At 38.7% G+C, this 11340-nt stretch overlaps 1 pseudogene; it reads right to left on the minus strand.

Annotated features, from left to right (window-relative positions):
- Positions 1–214: 214 nt before the first annotated feature.
- Positions 215–2158, minus strand: LOC115677155 (transmembrane 9 superfamily member 12-like; annotated as a pseudogene).
- Positions 2159–11340: the final 9182 nt, after the last annotated feature.

Raw genomic sequence — 11340 nt, forward strand, 5'->3', positions numbered from 1 at the left:
ATATCAGTGGAAATGTGGGCAATAGATGGGGATGCATTACTTTGAAACATTAATAGCTAGACAACTATCCTCGCGCTTCTTTTGACAGCTAAACATCATAAAGGCTAGGCAATAGATAATAAGGTAAACCATTTCTGTACTTGATCGAGGCGATTTCAGTTTTCTGAATGCGAGGAGCTCGAGCAGAGGACGAAATTCAGAAAAAGGTGACTACTCAGATCTCTGTTGATGAGAAGAAAGCATTCACAAAGTACAACGAAGTGAGGAAACCGATGCTACCAGTTAATAGCAGGGCTGCTATTGTCAATATGAGCGAGTAACCAACATAAACTGTGACAGGTGGGGGACCGCTCAAACCGTCGAGGTCAAAAACCAAGTAATTGATTCAGTAAATGAACACAAAGATGGAAGCCGAACCAGAAGCACAGAAAGACTTCACCACCATTTCCAGTCCTTGGCTTGTAGATTGCCGTAAGTAATGATCAAGGAAGTTTCAGCACAGAGGATAACGAGGGACAGAAGACAAAGGCAGAGGGTCCCTGACACGCTATAGAACCTACCAAAGCATCTGCTAGCCAGAAAGAAGAAGAATTCAATAAAGAGTGTGCTGAACTGGATCGCCCCAGCACCGAGAGCTAAGAGCCTCGAGGGAAGTGTCCGAGCAGGGATTTCCCTAGGAATGTGATTGGTTTCGCAGGACATTGAATAGCCTCACCCCAGGTCGCAAGGAATCCTCCCAAGAGGGTGACTAGCGCTGAAATGCAGAACCAGAGCAACAAAACGGTTATGTACATGGAGATAGAAACAGTGGCGGTGCTATGGTTGAGCCACATTACGAGGTCTAGCGCCACGTGTACGATTAGGACGATTCCTGGAAAGACAAATGCGATCGACCATGAAACCGATTTCCAACCATCGGTACTTCCTTTCATCATTCTCCACGGACGCACGCCAATGTACCCGCCAACAATTCCTGAAAAACAGTAGACAGTGATCATCAATTTCAGTATAATTCGTTGAGCATAGGGCGGGATGAAGCCGAGGGCTGCGATGGTTGCAGTCCCAAATCCGGTCAGTGTGATTTGGACCCCAGTTCCAACCATCACACTGAGAAGCTTAGAGTGATTGGCTCTCTGAATACATTGCCGGTGAGAAGCTTCCAACCTGAAGGCTCCTCATCAGCCTGTGCTTCGGCCTGCTTATCGAGTCCCCAGCATTTTGCGAGTTCCCTATTTATTGTCTTCAGGAATATTGCAAAGATAACACCGGTTAAGAAAAGGATAATTATCAGAGATTTGAGTATTGAGAACCAATGGACTCGGGAATCTCCCTGCTCGAAGTAGGTGTCCCAACGAGATTACCACTTGATATCGCTCCTCAGAAACTGAACCTCGTAAGTGAAGGATATCCTCTCATTCTCCCTCACAATCTCAAATTTGTTGAGCTTGAGGGGACATCCTATGGAATCTATGTTGTCATTCATTTTGAGCCTTTTCATGTTTTCCAGGTCGTGCTTAACACTGCAAGGAACCACCCTGAAGCCCACAATCTTGAACAGCGGCGCTGGTTTATAACCCTCAGAGACCGTGCCATTTGATGGTGCATCAAGCTCCATTATGTCGTAACTGCGGCCCCTGTGCTCGTTCACCAAGATCCTGAACTTGAGATGATTAATGATGTAAACGTCATCGCTGTTTGGCGGTGCATACCCTACTGGGAAGCCTATCCATTGAATGTCAATCTGACCAGACCTGGCCTACCTTATTACCGGCAAACCATGAAGCATCATGTTCACTTGGTATAAATTGCGAATCTGCTGCTTCAAGAGCCTTGACTCGTGCTCACTCAGGGGATCAGTGGTGCAGAGGTAGACGGACTCATTGACATACCCTCGGAACCAGTATGGTGAGTTGATGATTTGGTCTCCCAAGAGAGCAGAGCCCACATTGCCGAAACGTTCTCGGATCCCTCCCACTGGCTTGCAGTATGGGAGGCCATAGTAACTCAAGGGAAGCAAAGTCTCAATGGAGGTCAAGGTATTAACTTGGGCAAACATGAGATCATCACTGGCGTAAGTGTGCATGTAGCTTCGCGTCAAAGAAAACCAAATTAAAGAGAGTGCAAAGAAAACCCAAATCCTGATTGCAGAGCTTGTCATCTTGATATCTGCAAGAGAATTGATTGAATGGTCGTGAGTAGAGAACTAAATTAGGCAACTAAGTTCAAGTACAAATGATAATTTATCTATAAGATCCTCCATGAAAGTCATGAGCTCCCATTATGTATCTTTTGCATCTCGAAAGAATTTTCTTACAGATTACATGGTTTCAGAGTATAACTCGAGACAACATGCAAATCATCGATGAAATATTTTAGATGTTTCATGGTATCGCAGCACGAAAAACATCCTTCATCGGTATGAGGCTAACCAGAAGCAGATCCTTCGATCTATCGCTAATGAAAGATTATAAAGCATCAGAATCTGATCCATCATGATCGAAAATAGCATGGTCGGTTTTCTTTTATGGACACAGCAAGAAAACGTGAGTAAACAAAGATCAAACGACATAGAACGTACCTTGCTAATGATGTTATTCTAGTCTTGGCGATGGCTGCTTCCCGGGAGTGAAAGCGCTCTTGTCGTTTCTGCGATACTTAAATGTAATCAGCAGAGTCATTTTCATCTTATGCATCCTTACTTCGCACGAAGAGGAAAAAATCATTAATCTACTGTATCAATGAACATTAATTCAGTCACTATCTGGGACGAAACTTGGTTTTATTTATTGACACATGGGATTTTCCGGCAACCCAGAAACGACTCCCCAAGTCGACGTTGAGGACACCATTTTTTTTGCATGGTGGATATCGACGTTGATGCAGTAGCAGCAAAGTGTAGTTCACAGGGAACTGTAAAAGAATGGGAGATGAGATGGAAATGGAGGACATTTGCTCCAAATTCCAGGGCATGTTGATCAGATACCAATTTTTGGTATTTTCTAGGTACAATCACTTCAGCCCAAATTCGAGGGAATCTTGTTAATAAATGTCCTAAGAACACTAGTTAAGATCACTAAAAATTGGTAATAATGCATAGCGACGCACTTTGAAAATGGTTATACCTGCATCGAAACACCCATTTGACTGGTGGGTTACAAGTTGTGAACATTGCCCGCAAATAGAACTAATAAATATAAGTGAGGATGATACCTGATTGTGACCCATTGGAGAAAAACATGACTCTTTGGAAGATTCGAGCGAGAACACAGATTTCATAGAAGTCACCTACTTCAGATGGAGATATGTATGTTTCCAAAGCGCAATCACTGACCCATAAAAAGCGTGGTTAGGCACTCTTTAGCATTTTTCTAGATTAATACTCAATAGTCATGAGATGAATTTTCAGGGAAAATGACATGAATTAATATGTATTTTCTTGAAGTAATATCTCACAATAAATATACTACTTTGACAAAAAAATATGTATTTCTTTTTGCTGATAAAAAATGCTTTATATTTGTAAAGTTGGATTTCTTCTTTTATACAATCTTGAAATAATTCGTGCCTTTGTAATTTAGGGTTGGAAAACATTTTCTTAAAAATGATTGCTTATATGCTTGAGATAATTAGTCAATGAAAAATGTTTACATTATCCACAACAATTTATGTTTAAATATTTTTGTAAATGATGAAAAAAATTTCGTTTATTCATTTTTTAATCAATATAAGAGATCATTTTTAAGAAAATATTTTTCATATCATTCATTCTCCGTGAAACAAACGGAGCAATTTTTTGTTTTTGTTTTTTTTGGGAACAATTTTTCCATCTTTTGAAACAGCTTTTCTCTAACAAATCGCATCAACTAGAGGACTCAAATGATCTTGGCAAATATGTAATCACCAGTTGAGTAGCATCCTCTCGCCGAAGGAAACCTAGTGGAAGAGAGTGCAAAGAGAATCAACAACTTACACTTGGAAATTTGGATATCATACGAGGACTGAGAGTAATTCTGTATCTTCAGTGGCCATGATGTATTCCGAATGTTCTTACAAATGACATGATTTTCTTGTATAAGTTCTGAAGATTATGAGCAAATCATCAATAATAATCCAGCTATTTCATGGTAATAGAGCATGAAAAGCACCATAAGGATGAAGCTACTCATTTGGCTGTACAAGAATGACCAATATAAACCCCCTTTGGATTCGATAAATTCGATCACGAAAATTACCTTCAGCGTAGCTCATTCGTTCCTTGACTTGGCAGTTTCGGGTATGTAGGCAGCCCGACTCTTTGTCCTGCTCAACTATTATGCTGTGACCAGTCGGAAGTTTGAAGAGAAGTGGATCAGTTTGGTTGTTCTTTGGCAGTAAATGATTAACGTTTATAACAGAGAATAGTCTCACAGAGCTCGTGTTCTTTTGCATCCCGAAATTGACTCGCTGCAGGAATTTCTTCTCGAGTGCTACTGATCAAAGTGAAACTAAGATCGACTCAATCAGGACTACTATGAGGCAGAAGAAATCTGAATCCATCAAGAAGAAGCATGATGGAGGTAGATGACACCATAAGCAAACTGGCGAATGACAATAATGAAGGGAAATTGCTCATATGGTAGAGATAAGTACCTTAAATAAAACGGCATGCAGAGCAAATAGAATTGCCACCTCTTTCGCTCCTATTTGCTTTGTGATGATTAATCTAACACGGTCATTTTATCTTCTTTTTGTTGCTTAGCATGAGGGAGACGAAACGACCAAAGATCTACATCAAACTCATTGAATTGCTTTCTGGGAAGACTTGGTTTTATGTCTGGACAAATAGGAGTTGCTCGCAGCCAGAAACAACATGCCAAGCCAACGTTTATGTCACCAGTTTTCTCAGAGTTGATATTGATGCTGATTGATGCACAAGAAGCAAAATTTATGAAATTCATAGGGAGCTTTCATTGCTCTTGTATCTATTGAATGGCAGAGTTGAAAAAGAATGAATATAAAGTGAAATGGGGACATTAGGCGCAGATTCTCCATCTGCTCGGTGTAAGGGACTTAGGCTAGGGAAAAGAGGTTAGCTGAGTAGGATAAATGGCAAGGGCGTGGATATCTCATGGTTTTTTAACAGCCCCTAGAGATTTTCATGACCCGCTGGTCTTATTGACTCGTTGACTCGAACTATGTTTTGATCACAACCCATAAGCTCTTGGGATCAATAAAGGTGTGGCTCGAATTATGAACAATGCTGGCTCTCCAGGGAGCTCCAGAGCATTGATTCTACAACTGAACGGAGTTTCACCATCTCAGTTCTTCTCCACCTGAAGGTTAAGAAGATTGGTGAAGTCTTTCAAGGCTATGCAAGGAGTCCTATTGTTGAGAAAGGCATTCCAGGGCTGTTCCTGTTGTTTCTAGAGAATGGTCTTCTTGTCAAAAAAGATGCTGAGCCTATTTATGAGTGGTGCTTCATGGATTTAACAAATGTTCAGTTGCTAAACTACTGCATTATAAGGTTTGTTGAGAGACTTGATGGAGCATTATTTGCTTATTCATCTAAAGATTAGTAGGTAATTACTAGAAACATACGTACGCATCTAAGTTGCTCGCACGTGCTATCTATCTGCTAAATATCCGATGTTACCCATCATCGTCCACCTCTCCTTCTATTGATACCCTCCAACTTATCTCATAGCTTGTTTGTGTTGAGAAAACTTCCTAATAGATTTTGATGTCGACAAAACTACCCATGAGTAAGTCTGACATATGCTTTTGAAGTATTCTAAGTCCAGGAAGTTATATTTTGAAAGTCCAGACTTTACATGAATCAGAAGGAAATTCAGGTTCTGCACCGCAAAAGACAAAGTTCAGACTTTGTATACGGTAGTGGAAGAAATTCAAGTTTATATACTAGAATCAAAGATTCAGAATTTACAAAACAAACCATTCTGACTCAAGTTCTGAGCGCAATATAAGATTCAGGCTTTATCCAGACGTTATCGCTACTCAGAACGTAAACAACGGCTAGTAATTTGGCTTGGATTTCACAAATGGAAAGTATTGATTGTTTCGATCTTAAAAGGCTATTTTGCAAGGAGTATTTATATTGCAAGATTTCCTAAATCGATTGACAATCAACCCCACGACAAGTTTATTTCTAGTGTAATTTCTGTAGGGCTGGTATTGAAGATAGAACACATTTATTCTTCGAGTGTGAATGGACAAACAACATATGGCGTTGTATCCTAGCACAACATGGGATCAGGCGCCTTTTAGGAGGATGGAATGAAGAACTGCAATGGATGATTAGGGCAACAAAAGGCAAAGACTTGGCAGCAAGACTCCTCAAGTTGTCCTTTCTAGCAACCATATATTGCATTTGGATGGAGCGCAACAGCAGACGGTTTCAAAACAAGTCAACTGACTTTCATATTCTTTTGGCTAAGGTTCGTAAAAATGTCAAAGGTAGAGCTTCGCTCTACCAAAAAAATTAGACCTTCCCAGACAAATGTTGTATTAGCTACTATATGGAGACTTCCTACCTCCATCTTTTTGAATTATTAGCACTTTTTGTAATGCTGGGGGATGCCCCTAAGCTGCTGTACTTCATCTGGTTTATAATACTTACATTCACACCAAAAAAAAAAAAAGTTTATTTCTAAATAGAGAAGCTTTGCTTATGGAAACCAAAGTTCTGGCTGAATGGGCGATCAGAATCAGCGGGATTCAGATTTTGTCACTCAACGTCTACGCAATCATTTTTATACAAATCTGTTCAAGATGTAGATTGGAAGATGATCCTTTGAGGACTATCCAACGGCTAGTTTGTAAGTGAAAGAGTATAAAATGAGACAAATTGTCGAAGAGCAGAAGTAGAGAGACGATATCCATAATCATCCATTCCAAAGTCCGAGCAAAACTCTGACTAGTGAAACTTGTCCTTCTTGAGCAAAAATCTGTGATATTGAAAGATCTATTGTAAGAGTGATTGAGTGAGATAGAGGGACCTATCTTTCACAGAAAAGTCATCACTCAAAATTTGTAATCTCTTGATTAATCATCTAGTGGAATCCAGTCAGTAGGCTGTTAGCGTGGAAGAGTGGACGTAGGCTTGAACTAAGTCGAACCACTATACATCTGTGTGCAATTTTTCTCATCCCTAAAACTTCTTTTATTTAATTAATTGCACATTTTTATTTTGCTGTTCAAAGATTGTTCAAAATCTAAACATTGTTAAGACCTTGCTCGAGATCAATTGTTTTCGCTTTAAATTGATCAGAAAGTACTCAAATTACCTATTCACCCTCCTCTAAGTGATATTTGCTAGTCTCATCAATTGGTATCAGAGCGGGTTGCTTATTTATTGAAGTGTTTTACTTCTGAGCTAACGATCTTTATGGCTAGCATGAGTGCTCCAGGTCTTGTGGAAGGACAAAGCAATACCAGACCACCATACTTCGATGGCAAAGAATATAGTATTTGGAAGAACAAGATGAAGGCATTCATCAAATCCATTGATCATTTGCAGCGGGATGTTATCATTAGAGGAATCAATCCAACATCTCCTGGAACGACATCAAACAATCAACAAGATGGCAATACACCAGCTATTGTCACACTATCTCAAACTGAGATAGCCAAAGTAGAATCTTTAGATTCAAAAGCAATTTATTCATTCTATTGTGCTTTAGCACCTGATAAATATAAGAAAATTGCTTCCTGTGAAATAGCAAAGGATATTTGGGATAGGCTTTACACTACCTATGAAGGAACAGATCGAGCAAAGGAGACTCAGATTAACATATTGCTTGGATAATATGAATCCTTCAAAATGAAGCCATATGAATCTATTGCTGAAATTGTGAATGGTCTTGCATATCAAGGGAATCCAGTTTCTGGACCAATGAAAGTAAACAAGCTGTTGAGACGACTTTCGAAGGAATGGAACAACATCAAAACGTCACTTCGACAGACTCAGAGAATCATGCCATTATCTGTTGATGAACTCATTGGAACTCACCAATCTTACGAAATAGAGCAAATCAATGAGGAGAATGAATCCAAATGTAAGAAATCATTAGCTTTAAAATCTAACATTGATTCTGACGATGCAGATTCAGATGAAGATAGTGATGAAGAGTTGGCACTTATCATCAAGAAATTCAGGAAAATGAAAAAGAAGGGAAAAATACTCAAAGGAAAGAAGTTTAATGAGAAGAAGAAGATTCGTGACAAAACAGAAGTAGCAAAAGATGTGGTTTGCTTCCATTGCAGAAAACGTGGACACATAAAGCCAAATTGTCCACTTCTGAAGAAAAAGAATGGGAAATATGAAAAAGTGAAGAAAGCTCTCAAAGCAAAAATATGGAGCGATACAGAATGTGAAGACAGTGATGAGGAATATGCTAACATCTGCTTAATGACAAAATTAGACTCAGACTCAGATTCTGATTCTGACTCAAAAACCGAAGCAGATATTGAGGTAAAGTATCCAGAAATTCCAATTGAAATATCAAATTATATTGATGAATTATGTTTTGAATTTAAATATGCTCTTAAGAGAATCTCTGAATTGAAAAAGGAAAATTCATTGCTGAGGCAATAGGATGTTTCACAAAAAGATAAAATAAATTTTCTAAAAAAGGAATTTCATCAAATTAAAGAAAATCGAGATTTACTTGCCAAAGAAAATACAGCTTTGAAAAAGGAATTTTCGGATATTACTTCCAAATTTTCAAACGGCTCAAAAACTTTGGAACATATACTTTCCATACAAGTTCGTTGCTATAACAAGTCGAGACTTGGTTTTACTAAGGAAAATGATCTTCTGATTGATTTTCCAAAAGTTAAGGAGAGACTTAAACAAAGACCTCCTAGACAAGCTTACAAAAATCACTTTCAAAAGAATTTTGTAAAACCTGTTGACCGAAATGCACTCAAGTGTTCAAATTGTGGTGACCCACAACACTTTGAGAATGATTGTCCTAAAGTCTGGAGACCAATTCGGAGAAACTGGATAAGAACAGCATATGCTACTAACTCCAAAGGACCCAAACAAATTTGGATACCAAAGAAAGCTTGAGTTTCTCTAATTCTTGTAGGTATCCAGAAGAAAAAGGAATAAATGGTATTTGGATAGTGGATGTTCAAGACACATGACGAGAGATTCAAGCACGTTCACCAAACTCCACAAATTAAATGGTGGAAGTGTTTCATTTGGAGGAAACAACAAAGGAAAGATCATAGGCAAAGGAACTGTTAAAATCGGACGCCTAGTAATAAATGATGTCTCCTTGGTAAAATGTCTTAATCACAATCTGATCAGCATAAGTCAATTATGTGATATAGGATTCAAGATCAACTTTCAAGAGAATACTTGTTCTGGATCAAGCAAAGATTGTTCTCAATCCTTCACCGGTCGAAGACATGGTAACATTTATCTTCTTGATGTAAAATCTGACACTGCTCAATGTTTAGTTTCAATCAAAGAAGATACAGACTTATGGCACAGAAGGTTGGGGCATATTAGTATGAAACAAATTTCAAAGCTATCTACAAAAAGACTTGATCGAGGACTGCCAAAACTGAAATTCAAAAAGACAGAATTATGTGCAGCTTGTACTTTGGGAAAACAGGTCAGAAGCTCTTTTAAATCTATACATTATGTTTCTACTAATCGAGCCCTGCACCTTCTTCATATGGATCTATTCGGTCCTACTCAGAACAAGAGTATTGGTGGTAAGAAATATTATTTAGTAATTATTAATGATTTTACAAGATTTACACGGGTCTTCTTTCTTGCTCATAAAAATGAAGCTTTCTCATATTTTTCAAAATTTTCAAAGAGAATTCAAAATGAGAAAGGTTATGTAATTTCTAGCATCAAAACTGATCATGGGGGAGAATTTGAAAATCAGAGTTTTGCAAACTTTTGTGATGAAAATGGTTTTCAGCATAATTTTTCCAATAATGGAAAAAAGCTAGAAAGGAAAGCTGCTGTCACGGCTCCAATAACGGCAAGAGACCACAAAATTATGGCAAACCCCGCAAATGGGACACGCACCGTCTCTAAAAACGGTCTTTCTCGGCCAATCAAGTCTTCCAGTAGTCTCTTCCACCCTCTGAACATATATGGACTTTTCACCACGGCAACAGCCATGATCGAAGGTACATCTACTACCACCCCCATCGGACTCACCAACAAAGAAGCAGGCAACTCTGATAACCTAAAGATAATATCATAATGTGAATGTGCCATAGTTGCCATACTGCATATTTTTACAAAATAAAACTAAGGTACAGTTTTACTTGATGTCCATGGGCTTTTCATCTGGTTGTATTTTTTCTCTCAATTCATCCATAAAGGAAAAGTAGGAGTGGAAGCAGAAATCAGTGAAGTCCCGTACCACAGTGCAACTTCCTTCTACTGTGGACCAAAGACCATCCTGGTACCATAAAACCATATTCACAATTGAGATACAGGCGCTGCATATTGTTGTGAAAGCGAATAACTGGAAAGAAAGGACTCCCAGTTACCACACAAAGATTAAAAGAGAGAGCTAACTATATAAGAAAAGTACAACCACCGCCAAGCTTTTTCCAACTCAATGGAGTCAGTTATATTCGCCACTGCATTCTATCGAATACCAAAACCTACTAATATCCAAGCTATTATATGTAAATAACTCCCATATGAACCCCGTAAACAAGCTATTTGGGATCATTTAACACTTCCTTATGCACAAACCGGACTATAAAAGAATGCACGTGAATTTAACGGACAGGGCTATTAGGTGGAAAGAGATTACGTGTATATAAGACCCGAACAAAAAGCGACGCACGTCCCTAGCTTACGGGTAATGTATTGCTCTCACATAGAGTGGTTGCTTACTCATTGTCGCGACCTAAATATTCTCAGGCTAATGGATTGTTAAGACTAAGCCTAACTCGGGCCCTCCCAAGCCCTACCAATTCGCAACTTAGGGTTTAAGTTTTTAATATGCAAAAGTTTTCATGCTTGGAGTCGCCACTAATCTATTTGTGGTAGGTCGATTAGAAACCTAAATAAAACATAGGGAGATATGTTTTATTCCTACGAACCAGAGATTCTAAGCTCGAGGACTTGATTACGTTAGATCTAGTCTAACGCCCTTTCGGTACCTTTTCTTTTCAAAAACATTTGTGCAGACAGTTTGGATTCATTTTAACTTAGTCACTAGCATGTGAGGTGATCATGCGGGTGCGCAAACCACCAAAGTAACACCCAATAATCAAAACATTAAATAAATTGCAATATTGGAAGAATTACTTACCTCGAAGCAACGTAAGCATCTGCATTGTTAGCTAGAAAAT

The sequence above is a fragment of the Syzygium oleosum genome, unplaced genomic scaffold (assembly GCF_021117445.2).
Source record: "Syzygium oleosum isolate NSW1041296 unplaced genomic scaffold, Sole_v2.1 Sole_v2.12, whole genome shotgun sequence".
Lineage (NCBI taxonomy): Eukaryota > Viridiplantae > Streptophyta > Magnoliopsida > Myrtales > Myrtaceae > Syzygium > Syzygium oleosum.